The 15,651-nt window shown below is 44.1% G+C and overlaps 1 protein-coding gene across 1 annotated transcript in view; it reads right to left on the reverse strand.

Moving 5' to 3' along the window:
• Positions 1-14,456, reverse strand: part of HTR1E (5-hydroxytryptamine receptor 1E) — a 95,109-nt gene extending 80,653 nt beyond the window's left edge. The window contains exon 1 of the mRNA XM_042253429.2: positions 14,186-14,456. The gene's annotated coding sequence lies outside the window, so the exon portion shown is untranslated. The remainder of the gene's footprint in view (positions 1-14,185) is intronic.
• Between the last annotated feature and the right edge of the window lie 1,195 nt (positions 14,457-15,651).

The raw sequence follows: 15,651 nt of genomic DNA on the forward strand, positions 1-15,651 counted from the left end.
AGTCAATAAAGCAGAAGTAGATGTTTTTCTGGAATTCTCTTGCTTTTTCAATGATCTAACAGATATTGGCAATTTGATCTCTGGTTCCTCTGCCTTTTTTAAATCCAGCTTGAACATCTGGAAGTTCACAGTTCATGTACTGTTGAAGCCTGAATTGGAGAATTTTGAGCATTACTTGGCTAGTGTGTGAGATGAGTGTAATTGTGCAGTAGTTTGAGCATTCTTTGGCATGCCTTTCTTTTGAGATTGGAATGAAAACTGATCTTTTCCAGTCCTGCGGCCACTGTTGAGTTTTCCAAATTTGCTGGCATATTGAGCGCAGCACTTTCACAGCATCATCTTTTAGGATTTGATATAGTTCAACTGGAATTCACCTCCACTAGCTTTATTCATAGTGATGCTTCCTAAGGCTCACTTGACTTTGCATTCCAGAATGTCTGGCTCTAGGTGAGTGATAACACCATTGTGGTTATCTGGGTCATGAAGATCATTTTTGTATAGTTCTCTGTATTCTTGCCACCTCTTCTTAATATCTTCTGCTTCTGTTAGGTCCATACCATTTCTGTCTTTCATTGTGCCCATCTTTGCATGAAATGTTCCCTAGATATATGGAGACCCTTTCTGTGCATTTGAATTGCAGGTCAGATTCCAAAAACTCTATTTGCATCCACTTTTCAGTGCAGCATATCTAGTAAGCAAAGCAGGATAAGATTAAGCCATATAAAATTACTGTAAAAATTGGGAGCAGCTGGATCTTATACATACACTTAAAACATAACTGATAGAAGTCACATCTGTTCAGTTGAACTGTCAACAAAGTACCAAGAAGCAGCAGCTGAACGAAATCATCATCTTTATATTTGTTGTCATCATTATCATCACATCAGCATTATCATCATTGTCTTATTTTCTTTAGGTTTGAGCATAACTTTATCAATAAATACACTATCACATTTGGTCCTGGCAAGGCTATTATTAGTATTGCTCTTATAAGAGAACTAAGGCATGAAATAAATCAATTGTTATTCCAAGGTCATTCACAGAGAAAGGTGTAGAATTCAGATCACTTACTCCTTGATTTGCTGTTTTAATATCACCATCTATAATCTGGAACTAGATTTTCAACATTATAAAGCTAATCAAACCTTGATTTTACATTGATATTTACATTTTACAAATTTCTTTTACATATATTATAATAGATTACACTGATTCTAAGTTCAGTCTAAGAACAATACTGTGCTGTGCTTAGTCACTTGGTTGTGTCCGACTCTTTGCAACTCCATGGACTGTAGCCTTCCAGGCTCCTCTGTCCATGGGGATTCTCCAGGCAAGAATACTGGAGTGAGTTGCCATGCCCTCCTCCAGGGGATCTTCCCAACCTAGGGACTGAACCCAGGTCTCCTGCATTGCAAGCAGATTCTTTACCATCTGAACCACCAAGGAAGTCCAAGAATACTGGAGTGGGTAGCCTATCCCTTCTCCAGGGGATCTTCCCACCCCAGGGATTGAACCCAGGTCTCCTGCATTGCAGGAGGATTCTTTACCAACTGAGTTACAAGAACAGCATTGTGTGGTTTTAACAGCAGTTTATACTGACCTGAGTCCTTATCAAACAACTTTGCATATATCATCATATTGTGGTAGGCAACCTAAGAGGGCCCAGTGGTCTGTGCCTCCTGACACTCATGCCCCTGTGTAACTCCTTCCCCTGATATGGGCTGGAGCTAGTGTCTTGTCTGTAATGAACAGAATGTAGCCCAAGTGATGGAATGACCCTTCTGAAATTAGGTTATAAATGACACTTCTGAATTAGGTTATAAAGAGTATGACTTCCATCTTGGAATCTTTCACTCTCAGCCCTCACTCTGGGGAAAGCAAGCTGCAACATGTGGGAGAAGTAAGCTGTGCTGGTAATAGCCCTATAGAGAGGTCCATGTAATCATGAACCTGTCTCCAGCCAGACAGGATCTGAGGCTTGCCAATAGTTACATGAGTGATCTTCCTTCAGTTGTGCTGGGAGATGTCCATAGTCCTGATTGACACTTTGATTGCAGCCTTCTGAGAAACCTGAGCCAGAAGACCTAGCTAAGCCATGCCCAGATTCCTCATTCACATAAAACCTGACATAAATGAAAGTTCTGTTGTTTTAAGCCATTAGGTTTGGGGTAATTTGCTATGCAGCAGTGAATAATTAATACATATTTTAAATTCCCATAGTAGTCCTATGAGGTAGGTTTATTATGCCAGCCTTAACAAATGAGGACATTAAGATTTAAAGAGGTAAGTAATTTCCCCCAAAGCAAACAGTTAATAAGTGGCTGAGCTGGGACCTGAACCTGGCTTGCTGAACTCCAGAGCTTGAGTTCCATGCTGAATTATCCCCTAGGAGGAAGATAAGATGCAGTTTGACTCAACACAGGTGATCATGGAGAGGATGAATTCCTACAGCACATCTGATCTGAGAAACTTTTCTAAAAAAGGCTAAGTTGGCAGGGTATTATTGTCCTACGGTACTGATGACATGGGCTTCCCCGGTGGCTCAGTGGTAAAGAATCCACCTGTAGTGCAGGAGATGTGGGGAGATGCAGGTTTGAACCCTGGGTCGGGAAGATCCTCTGGAGGAGGACATAGCAACTCACTCCAGTATTCTTGCCTGGATAATCCCATGGACAGAGGAGACTGGTGGGCTACAGTTTATGGGGTTGCAAAGAGTTGGACACGACTTAGTGACTAAACTACCACCACCAGCAATGATGATAAACCATGAAGCTTAGAAGCCAGAAGGCTGAGGCATTAATCCAGGTTCTCTGTCTTTGCTCCATGCATCCTCGCCCTTAGATTCACGCTAATTTTTATTACACTGGCAAACTATATGCTACAAATACCACATATTTTAATTTATATTACTAACAGTAATATGCAATAATAATAAAAAACTGTGAACCATAAACTATTCATTAAAGTAAATAAAATATAATAATATGTTATATATGAATTGATTATATTAATAATTACTATAATTAACTCTAATTCTAATTAATTAATATAATTAATATATTAAATATAGTAATATATTATATAAATATAATATTTATATTTATAAAATATAATACTGTGAATCATAAATGATTCATTAAATACATGCCAGTGTTTGCTGGGAGAAATATCGACAGCCTCTGATACGCAGATGTTACCACTCCAATGGCAGAAAGTGAAGACAACCTAAAGAGCCTCTTGATGAAAGTGAAAGAGGAAGAGAGAAAAAGCTGGTTTAAAAGTCAACACTAAAAAACTAAGATCATGGCATCTGGTCCCATCACTTCACGGCAAATAGATGTGGGAAAAGTGGAAACAGTGACAGATTTTATTTTATTGGGCTCCAAAATCATTGTGGACATTGACAGTGACTGCAGTCATGAGATTAAAAGACACTTGTTCCTTGGAAGAAAAGCTCTGACAAACTGAGACAGCATATTAAAGAGCAAAGACATCACTTTTGCTGACAGAAGTCTGTATAGTCAAAGCTATGGTTTCTCCAGTAGTCATGTATGGATGTGAGAGTTGGACCACAAAGAAGGCTGAGCACCAAAGAACTGATGCTTTTTAACTGTGGTGTTAGAAAAGACTCTTGAGAGTCCCTTGGACAGCAAGAAGATCAAACCAGTCAATCTCAAAGGAAATCAATCCTGAATATTCACTACAAAGACTCATGCTGAAGCTCCAAGACTCTGGCTGTCTAATGTGAAGAGGGGACTCATAGGCAAAGGCCCTGAAGCTGGGAAAGACTGAGGGCAGGAGAAGAAGCCAGCAACAGAGGATGAGATGGTTGGATGGCATCACCAACTCAATGGACATGAATTGGAGCAAACTTCGGGAGATAGTGGAGGACAGAGGAGCCTGGTGTGCTGCGGTCCATGGGGTTGCAAAGAGTTGGACATGACTGAGCGATTGAACAACAACAACAAATTGCCATGGATGTGCTGGAGAAAACTGCTCCATCGGCACACCAGGGGCACTGCCTCTGCTACTCAGCTGAAAAACTGACCACATCTCAGGAGCTTTGAGACTTCTGTTTCCTCTAGAGTCATTTTTCATGCCTTCTTGGTAAAACACTTCATTTATATTTAAGCCACCAAACCCTGGGCTCAGCACATTTTGGTCTTCCAGTGCCTTGGACATCAGGTAAGGCCTCAGGCGGCCTTAGAAACAGGCTTATCATGTCACAGAAAGGGTGAGGAGATTACATGACTCTATCAATTTAGAATCTATGAAATAAAACATGCTTGCCAATATAAATGCATGTGTGAATTTATTCGCTAATAGCTAATTAAATGCCATATTTAATACTTGATTTTTTTTAGAGCATCTTTGTGAGGAACTGAATTAGGTTCAGAGCAACAGACTGATCTGAAAGTTAAAACAGTTCAAATGAAAACAATGAAACAGGAAACCCTGCTTCTTTCCTTGAATGTTTATGTAAATTATGCTGGACTATATGGTAGGTGAGTATTTACAGAGTACTAAATGTGCAATTCTCATGTCAGGTGATAACACTTTCCTTGAGGAGGGCAGAGTTCAACATTAAAATCTGCACCCTGAAATAAACTCTTAAGATGCAAGCAACTTATCAAAAAGAACTCAAAAAACAAATATTGGTGAGGATGTGAAGAAAAGGGAACCCTTATACACTGCAAGTAGGAATTTAAACCAGTGTAGCCACTGTGTAAAACAGTATGAAGGTTTCTCAAAAAAATCAAAAATAGAATTACCATATGACCCAGCAATTCCACTTCTGACTATATATCTGAAAAAAGTGAAAAAAGATACATGCACCCCAATGTTCATAGCAGCATTATTTACAATTGCCGAGATATAGAAGCGACCTAAGTGTCCATAAACAGATGACTGGATAAAGATGTGGTATATTTATATACAATGTAGCAGTCAGTCAGTAAAATCTTTTTGCCATTTGCAGCAACATGGATGGACTTTGGGGCTTCCCTGGTGGCTCAGCAGTGAAGAATCCGCCTGCAATGTAGAAACTGCAGGAGACACGAGTTTGATCCCTGGGTCAGAAAGATCCCCTGGAGGAGGGCATGGCCACCCACTCCAGTATTCTATCCTGGAGAATCCCATGGACAGAGGCGCCTGGTGGGCTACAGTCCATGGGGTCCCAAAGAGTCAGACATAATTGAAGCGACTTAGCATGCACGCATAGATGGTCTTGGAGGGCATTACACTAAGTGGGATAAGTCAGAGAAGGAGAAACATTGTATGATATCACTTATACGTGGGATCTAACATGAGAATAATAATTCCTGCCTCAGTGGACCATTTGTGAAGTCCAGAGAGGAAATATTAAAAAAAATTAATGTATTTATTTTAATTGGAGGCTAATTACTTTACAGTATTGTGGTGTTTTTCGCCATACATTGACATGAATCAGCCACGGGTGTACATGTGTCCCCCATCCCAAACCCCCCTCCCATCTCCCTCCCCATCCCATCCCTCTGGGCTGTCCCAGTGCACCGTCTTTGAATGCCCTGTTGCATGCATCGAACTTGGACTGGTGGTCTGTTTCACATATAGTAATATACATGTTTCAATGCTATTCCCGAGAGGAAATATTCTTGCCCACAGGGTTCTGTGCAGCGGAATTCAGTCGGAAATCCACCTCTCTTTACTTTCTACAAGGCCCACGCCACAATTTTCCCCAAATTTAGGTCAAGGTTATTTCCACAACACCCCTACAGGAATAATAATGAAAACATTAATTGTAATAATACCTCCATTTCTTCACAGCCTATGTTACACTGCCCTTTCTTTACTCCCCGCAATAGGTCTCTGAGGCAGGAATTGTCATTCTCATGTTAGCGACAGGACAGACGAAGTCCAAAGTAGTCCAAGAAATGATTGAAGGTAATAAGGGAGGAGGAGGCATCAGATTGCCATCAAGAAAAGCAAACTGGAGAACTGCAGTAAGAGTGTTAGAGAAAGCGAATGCCACAGAGTCCATCAAAACTATTGACATTTTCTTAACAGACAGTTTCTTTTATAATGATGCTTTTGTAGGCACTAAAACTATTTTTGAAAGGAAACCAACCTGAGGGAATAAAAGCAAATAGCACCCAGGAAAGGAGCTTGGATGGATGCAGACTGTAATTCTGCCCTTTCTGGATCAGAAAAGTGCTGTGGGGAGGCTCTTGCTAGGAATTCACTAAATACAGCTGTGGGAAAATGGAGAGCAGCAGTCTTGACATTAAAGGAAAAGATGGAACACATCACGAGGTCAGAGGCAGAGTGTCCAATTCAGGGGCTGCTGCGTCTGGTGTGGGAGCAGGGTTTCCCCAGCAAAATCTGCTCTGAGAGGTTGTTCAAGCTGACAAATAGCCAGCGCCTTCTCAACAATGTACAGTCAACACCCCTTTGCAGCATAGCATGTTACTGAGTTGAACAGGCAGAGACAGTAAGGAGAGGTTTTCATGGGTGATTTTTCCATTGTAGTTGTCATCATGCAGGTCCAGCTACAAAGGAGTAGTTATAGCAACATCTTTCTCAAGCGTTACATACAGGTATCACCATTATGCACATGCAGAGTTCCTTTATGATCATCTAAAAGGTTACTCCTGAAGACAGTTGGCAGTACACACTCCCCACCTTCTTTCTGCATCAAGGGGAGAATTCTATATTATAAGAGTCTGGCCACCCATTTGCCTTGAGTGGTTTAAGTGATGTATTTACTTGCCAAAATGGTGGGGAGGAGAACTGAGAGGCAAAATGGCAAATTAGTTACAACACTTTGGAAGTTCTTCAGTGGCTTAGAAACCTGAGTATAATGAAAAAAGTCAATGCAGAACTCACAGTTAGAAGGGGCCTGGAAAGTTATCTCGTTTACCCCTCTATCGATAGAGTCCATATCAAAAATATCCTGAAATGGATACAGACCCACACTGTTCAGATCCCCCCTTTGAGAAAGGGCTTGTACATCTTCAGCAACATGGATGGACCTGGAGATTGTCATCTGAGTGAAGTCAAGTCAGACTGAGAATGAGAAATACCATGTGATACTGTTTACATGTGGAATCTAAAAAGGTTACAAATGAACTTATCTACAAAACAAAGTTACAGATGTAGAAAACAAATTTATGGTTACTAGGGAGTAAGCAGCCGGGGTTGGGGCGGGGTGATAAATTGGGAGACTGGGATTGACAGGTATACGCTTCTGCTGCTGCTACTGCTGCTGAGTCGCTCCAGTTGTGTCCGACTCTGTGCGACCATAGACGGCAGCCCACCAGGCTCCCGTCCCTGGGGTTCCCCAGGCCAGAACACTGGAGTGGGGTTGCCATCTCCTTCTCCACAGGTATACACTACTACATATAAAATAGATAGCTGGTGCTAGTCGTAAAGAACCCTTCTGCCAACGCAGGAGACATAAGAGACGCGGGTTTGGTCCCTGGGTCAGGAAGATCCTCTGGGGAAGGAAATGGCAACCCCCTCCAGTATTCTTGCCTGGAGAATCCCATGGACAGAGAAGCCTGGCAGGCTACAGTTCATGGAGTCAGAAAGAGCTGGACACGACTGCAGTGACTTAGCACACACACACGAGGAACTCTACTCAATACTCTGTAATGACCTAAATGGGAAAAAAATCTAAGAAAGAGTGGATATATGTATATGTATAACTGATTCACTTTGCTGTACACCTGAAACCAACACAACATTGCAAATCAACTATACTCCAATTAAAAAAAATATTTTAAAAATTAAAAAAAGAAAGGGCTTGTGACCTGGATGCTGGGTTTGTGTCAGGACAGCCTTGAGTGGTTAGCCTTTCAGGAATGATCTCAGCTGCAGACTGCTGAGTTGGGCCCTTCTCAGGGCAGCCACTCTTGGTTACTGCTGGAAGAAGAGTTGGGAAGCCTGACTCCTATGGCCCATCTTGGGACAATTCTAGTAGATTATTCTAGAATGCTCAGACCCCCCCCCCCCCCACCCTCACCCCACCAGGGGTCCACACCGCAGTTCAACTTCACCTCTTGCCTAATCCTGCTTCCTGCCCTCCCTTTGGTGTGTTTCCCCCCAGGCATTCCCTAATACATATCCTATACCATAAACCCCATCTCAAGGTGTGTTTTTTGGAGAACCCAGCCTAGGACATGCCCCTAGCGAAGCAGAGTACAGCACACACTCCATCCGTGGCCCAACTGCATTGTCAGATAGTGTTAGTCTTTTAGAAAGTATTGGCATCTCTCTGCATTTTGTTAACTGGGTCGGTCTCCCTAAACCTACCAGAACAAAACTAGGCCCTCTGCATTCTGTTTCCTTTATTTCCATTCTCTTGCCCTGAATTCTGTCTTGCAATGTAAAAGGTAAAAGAAAGTTTTAGCTGATTCATCATCATCTCCTTCCTTTTTTTTGTAATTGTGCTGCTGAAAGGAGGTAAAATTAAAGGGAAAAAGCATATGATTCATAGGTCACCAGTTCAGGAAATGTGAAGTAGTTCATGTTCCCTTTTAGGTGACTACTCATTACAGTTCGGGGTGTGAGGGGTGCTGGGATGGGAGGAAGGGGCATGGGTGAGCTAGAGGAAAAAGTATTTGTGGTAGCGGCACTGCTGCTGCTAAGTCGCTTCAATCGTGTCCGACTGATCGACCCCATAGATGGCAGCCCACCAGGCTCCCCCATCCCTGGGATTCTCCAGGCAAGAACACTGGAGTGCGTTGCCATTTCCTTCTCCAATGCATGAAAGTCAAAAGTGAAAGTGAAGTTGCTCAGTCATGTCGGACTCCTAGCGACCCCATGGACTGCAGCCTACCAGGCTCCTCCGTCCATGGGATTTGTCAGGCAAGAGTATTGGAGTGGGGTGCCATTGCCTTCTCCAGTGGCAGCGGCACAGGTTTGGGCAATTCTTTTCATCTTCTGAGAGCCAACAAATGCGCTCTTACTCATTCTCCTGTGTTCTCAGCCTTGGCGAAAGGAAACACTATTCACCAGGTTTAGAAAGCTGGAAGCAACTCAAATGCTCATCAACAGTAGAATAATTAATTAAACTGTGGTTATTGTTGTTCAGTCGCTCAGTCGTGTTTGACTCTGTGACCCCATGGACCGTAGCATGCAGACCTTCCCTGTCCTTCAACATCTCTTGGAGTTTGCTCAGACTCACGTCCACTGAGTTGGTGATGCTATCTAACCATCTTATCCTCCACTGCCCTCTTCTCCTTTTGCCTTCAGTCTTTCCCAGCATCAGGGTATTCATATAATACAATGCAATTTCAACCACAAGTAACCAAGCTACTGCTATCACCATCCACAAGAATGAATCTCACAAACGTAAGACTGAGCCAAATCGCAAACGAAGTCATTCTGTGGGATTTATGCATCTATAAAGCTGAAAATAATCTATGATGCTGGAAGGCAGGTAGTGGCTTCATTTAGGGAGGAGGGTGGAGTGACAGGGTGGGGGCAGAAGGGGGATTTGTGTAATGGGGATGTTCTGTTTCTTATCTTGGTAGTGGTTGGTTACCTGGGTATGTTTACTTTGAGAAAGGTCACTGAGCTTAACACTTACGATTCGCACACTTTTTGTATGTATATTATTCATAATAAATTCATTAAAAAATCCTGTAATGACCCCCCCCCCCCCCCCCGCCCCAGGCCTACAGAGTCAAGTCCAAATTCATTGGATCCTCTCGATGGCCAGCACAGTTTTCAGGCCTTCTCTCTAGTGGTTCCCCTTGTGTGTGTTCGCTTTACTCACTCTGGATTTTTGCAGCTTCCTGATAAGGACAGTATGTCTGGCAGTTGGATGACAAATGTAGTTTTTAGATGAATGAATGAATTGTGGGGTTGATAATGCTGACACTGCAGTGCCTTTGTTAGCATTGAATAAAAGAATATAGGTGCAGTTCATAGCACAATTCCTGAAGCAGAGCAGATACTCGCGATAGTTCCTTCCTCCTCTCTCCCTTCTACCATCTATGAATGGGCTTATGAAAACTCTGCACATTATTAGAATATTGTCACTGAAGTCATTTTCTGGAAGGTATTGCCTATGAATCTCATTATCCATTCAGTGGACTTTACTCCAAAAGGGTACTCTGGCTTGTCTTTGATTCCCAAGAATACAGATCTTGACACAAATTTGACATTCTTGGGCAAGCTGTCCCAACCAAACCCATTCTTTCATGTTTAAGTCAGATCCTTTCTTTGGAAACATCACCATATGCCCAAGGGATAAAAAATGGCTGCAGATAAGGAGAGACATTTTTCAGGGTCTGGTTTTACTTTACCTGGTCACTTTAGGTAGATGGGGTTGTTAGAAGGCTCTGAGAGCTTTCAAACAGCTGCTGCTGTTATTGGTTGCTATTTTTCAAAATATTACCTTCTCACTATAAAAATGCTTTCCTTCTCAAGCCAGACTTCATAAAAGACTTTCCACTGGTCTATACTGATAACTTGAATCTTGAGATGCTCATTCCTCTTACAACATAAAATGATCCGTGTGTAGAAGGACTGGATTTCACAGCTTCTTCCAAAGGATTTTGTCTTCCTAATCCTACAGCTGCATGTGTTGAGAACTGGTCACCAAGAGACAGCTCTAACGACAAATCTATTACAAGTATTCCTCTGCTGACGTGCATTTTTCAGAACTAAAAGCACTAAAATCTATTAGTACAAGGAGCATAGCGAACCAGTAGATGAAACAAACAAAAAAATATAAATTAAAAATGAAAAATAAAATCAGAATCAAACTGGCTTAGAATTTCCAAAGATTTTTTCCAATTTATTGTGATCTAGGATGTGGTAATTGACTGAATGAGCTGTATAAATTCTGGTTCTCAGTTTCCTAATCCACAAAATGGGGAGATGAACCCAAATTATGACAAGGTGATGCGATATGTTGATGAAAGTATTTTCATTCCTAGGGAGACAAGACTTTGGAAGGATGACTGGTCCCACGTTTCAGGATCCCCGGTACTTTTAGAAAATAACTCAGGGCGAAGTCAGATGCTCTAAAGAGCCACTGCCCATCCCTTCTTTTCTCTTCCCTGTCCAGTCATCTACACCCCTCCCTACCCTTATAGTATTCTCATCTTCAGTGTTTCCCTGCAATTCATGTTCATATAATTTCCCACACATAAAAATGTGGGAGGTGGAGCAGAAAGGAACATAAAGCATAAGAGGCTCAGATTCACCTTTATCTTGATGACTTTGAAAACATGTGGTATGAGCAGTAAATTCTTATTTGGTTGAAATTCACATCTCGAGTAGCCTCAAGCTTGTTTTCTCATGTAAATAAGCCTCCAGAAATAGAGACGTCCCCTCTCTATAAAAATATTAGACTATAATCTTGTACTTTTAAAGGATAGTGTAGAAACAAAATTCCAAGAAAGACTACAGAAAAGTGAAAAAACAACCCATGTGTAAAGGTGAAATCAGATGCCTAGTTAGTACCAAGATAACCCAGCAGGTCAGAGGCTTCCCTGGTGGCTCAGTGGTAAGGAATCTGCCTGCCAATTCAGGAGACCCAGGTTCAATTCCTGGGTTGGGGAGATTCCCCTGGAGAAGGAAATGGCAATCCGTTCCAGCATTCTTGCCTGGGAAATCCCAGGGACAGAGGAGCCTGGCACGCTACAGTCCAGGGGATCACAAAAGAGTTGGACATGACTTAGCGACGAAACAACAACATCAACCCAGCAAGTCAGGGCCTGAGGTTTTCTACTTTCTATCTGAGCCTTGGGAGAGCTTGGTGGTGATGGAGGGGGCTGTTAAAATGTCAGTGAGGAGGTGCTTGAGACAGATGGGGACAAGGTGCTATTAGTGATATAGCTCACTTCACTGTATCTCATCAAATAGCAGGAAATGGAAGCAGTGCAATGTCGCCTGGGCTAGACATGTATCCTGGATTTTTGTCTCTTCCTAGGTACCATCACTGAGAATCTCTGACTTGTCCTGACTTGGTTATTTTCCTCAAAGGGATATAACAGTATTTACATGATTGATGCTGACCAGGCATCAGTAAGAAGAAATGGTGAGCAGACATTCTGAACAGATACCAGAAATGTTAACGAAAGTGACATCAGGGCCAGTTGCAAAGGAAGCTGTGGTTCAGGTTTCAACATATGTCCAAGGGAACAAAGTGCCAAGAGCACTGGTCTGGGAATACACCCCGTGTAAAGTTCCCATGGGCAGGAAAAGAGAAGAGAAGGAAAGCTTGAGTTTTCTATGTTGATTTACATGGAATTTTAAATCTGTCAGCTGGTTGACATAAATGGCCAGTTTCTGAATACTTTTTAGTGTATGCAAATAATCTGTGAAGTCTTCATCCCTCGAAATCTTCCCAAAAGGAACAATGACCACCTAAAGGAATGTTTGGGCATGCATCTATGCCAAGACCTTGTGGATCTGAGCCCTGACTGCATTATTTTTGAGCTCCATTTCAGCTCTTTCATGATGTCTCAATCTATACAGAGGTCTGTCGCAACCCTTGGGCTTCAACAGCCCACATCAGGTGATGATGATATAATAGTTAAGTTCGATCAACAACAATGAATCAGGATCTGAATGAACTTCTCTGTGTAGCTCTCTAGTGATGAAATACATGGGCAGAAGTACTTCTCCCACTTTTATGCAGAAAAATGGTTAGCTGCGGAGGTGCTGTGCAATTTTAGAAATAAGCAAAATACTTAGCAATTCTAGCTGTACTTAGCAATATTAGCAATACCACAATACTAGCAAAATACTGAAGTTTTAGGCCTCCCATTTAGGAGGCCTGCTTCATTTTCACATTTCTGTGGTCTGGGGGCTGAAGTTCTGAATGGAGGAAAAAGACAGGCAGATATATTTTCTGCATTTGCTAAGCTGGCCTCAGACACCTCCATTCATTTATCTGTTGAAGACAGGGTCACCTCATTTAATTCAGCAAGAAAACAAGTACACCAGTAAGAAAAGAAAGACTGGCTCATAATCTCCTCTGTATTTCAAATATGTTTCCCATGGAAGATACTGCACAGGGAGCCAGACCCAGGCCCTTGCTTCCTGCCCCTGGAACAGGGTTAACTCAGGGAAGCCCTGGATAAGTCCACCTTGGGTGTTTAAGGTTAAGCACTTTGCATCTGAGTGTAGAAACTATGGTAAGTACATATTGTGGAGCAATGCCAAGTTCAGAACTGAACATATACTACTGTGGAGCTGGGAGTAAAATAAGAATGGTAAGGGGACCCTGAACTATTTGGGAAAACACCCCTCCCCCAATCCACTTGACCATCTATTATTCCCTCCCAGACTCAGAGATTTGATGCAGGAAGTATGGAAGGACAACAAGAAAGGTTAGGAAGAAGCACCCTGGGAGGCTGACACCCTCTACCTCATCCTTCTAAGCCAAGGACAAGCAGGCTTAGGTTGAATACAAGGTCCTACCCCAAACTGGACGCAGAGGGAAACACATAAAAAAAGTATATGATATTTTAACAATGCAAAACCTTGTTTGATCTTGAGGTAGGAGCAGGAGCCCCTTCCATTTAGCCTCAATTCCCTTTCGTTTTCACTACGTAGAGGGCCAGCCTCTCACCTTGCAGAACTGGGTGGAAGTAGCTCAAGACTAAACTTCCCAGTCCCTGCTTCCAAGATGTATTTGGTAATTTAAGTACATGAGTCAGCCCCATCACCTCCCCACACGGGTATTTTCTTTCTCCGGACAGAGCACAGCATAATTTTATGACCGCTGGAGCAACCGTGCAGTCCTTTCTCATCAAAGGTTTTCCCATCAGCGTGGGCTCTGCACCTCCCTCGTGGTGTCGCGGTCCCCGCAGCACAGCCCTCTCCGCGGAATTTCCATACAAGTTTTTTCCTCCAAGCACCCCTTTCCCACAATTTATTTAAATTTTAAGCTGCTCAAATCCTTTTGCAAGGAAGTAGGACAAAATTCTCCAAGCACAGTTCTACACAACGTCGACACTCAGGTTTCACACATTTGGGGGATTGTTTGACCGAGAACCGTGTCCCGTGCAAAGAATTCTGGAGGCAGGCACGGTGCCCGGGCGACCCCGGTCGTTGCCCTCCCAACCCCCGCCGCCTCTGAACCAAAGACCAGGCAGAAATCCGCCAGCCCGCGACGGAGCCCCTGCCCGGGGACGGGGTCAAGGGGAAGCCGAGGGCGTTTCGGAAGGCGTGCGCCCCTCACCTTGTGGACGGAGCGCGCAGCCGCCGCGCCCTGGGCGAACCTGGGCGTCCTCTGGTTCCAGAAGTCTCACTCCCAGCCGCTCCTTCCGCTCCCGAGCGTTACCAAAGCGCCGCTTCTCACCGCACCCGGCTCCCGGGCGCGCCGAGCCGGTGCGCTGGCCCCTCGGGCGCCCTTTGCCCGCGCGGTGTCCCCGGGCTGCGGCAGACCCGGTCGCGAGCGCGGCGCGCAGGGCGGCAGGAGCTGCGCTCCGCCAGGTCTGGGTGCCGGGACTGGGAGAGGCGGCGAGAGCGAGAGCGAGAGCGGGGAGGACCAGGAGGAGGAGCAGGAACAGGGGGCAGTCTGTTAAATCGACCGGTAGGTTACAGCCCTCCAGGACACCCTTGAACCGAGAACGGGATGGGTGGGATGAAAAGGTGGGCCGGGGTGCAATGCGGAGAGTCGTGGTGGAGGAGAACCAGGGGCTCGGAGCTCCGAGGTGCTTCAGGTCTTGCTTAGGCTGTAAAAGAGAAATTCTGGAGCTGATGGCGCCCCAGGGCTCCCACTTGCCAACGCTAGAGGGCAGCGCTGGCCACACTATAAACTTGACCTATGGGGTTGGGGGAACTGGACGAGGGTCCGGCCTCTTAAGCCCTTTGCTGGCGGCGGCTAGTGGGTGCCCGGAGAAGCAGACCCCTTCTCCCCTCCCGTGGCCAGACTGGGCTGGGAGACAGAGGAAAAGAAAGGGGTTGGAAGATTCGGACATTGTCTCTCTGCGGTTCCTCCAGGCAAACCCTCTGGAGGTGAATTATTACTCAGATGTCCTCAAGGAGAAAATTCCGGCCAACATCTACGGAATGCTTTAAGAAGGATGGGAAGAAGAGGGTGGGAAAGCAGTGGAGGCAAACTGGGATGGGGAAAAGTGGAAGGGGCAGAGAGATGGGGGAAGGCAGAGAAGAAAAGGAGAAGGGAGTGGGTTGGAGCTGACTTTTCGGGTTGGCAGGAGCTTTCGTGATCTTCATAATGTTCCAGGAGTACCCACCTGCCGCAAGGCCAGAGAAATGTACTTGGGAGGGACTTTATGGAATCCTGGTGCTGCTGCTGAAGGAAGCTTCCCCAGGGCTAGTTGGTTATCTCCTGTCTGGAGCCTGGGTGGCTCTGAACCCATGAGGCTTTATATAAGTTGATTCCATATTTCAGGGGTAAAATCAAATTATTTGAACCACAACCCTCGCAGAGGAGACAAGGAAGCATCGAAATGAAAGAGACAATTTTACATAGAGAATATGATTTGTGGACAGCTTGCTACAATCTTCACGTTGAAAGGATATTGGAACTTCTGCAGACATCCCTTGTGTTTCCCGAAATACATGCCTTACTGCTTATCTTTCTTGTGTGTAGCCTCATGGCTAAACGGAGAAGGCGATTTTTTCCCCCTAATAGCTTGGCATTTCTAAAACAAATGAAATCCTCTTCTTCAATTCAGAAAG

This window comes from Ovis aries, chromosome 8 (assembly GCF_016772045.2).
Source record: "Ovis aries strain OAR_USU_Benz2616 breed Rambouillet chromosome 8, ARS-UI_Ramb_v3.0, whole genome shotgun sequence".
NCBI classification, from domain to species: Eukaryota; Metazoa; Chordata; class Mammalia; order Artiodactyla; family Bovidae; genus Ovis; species Ovis aries.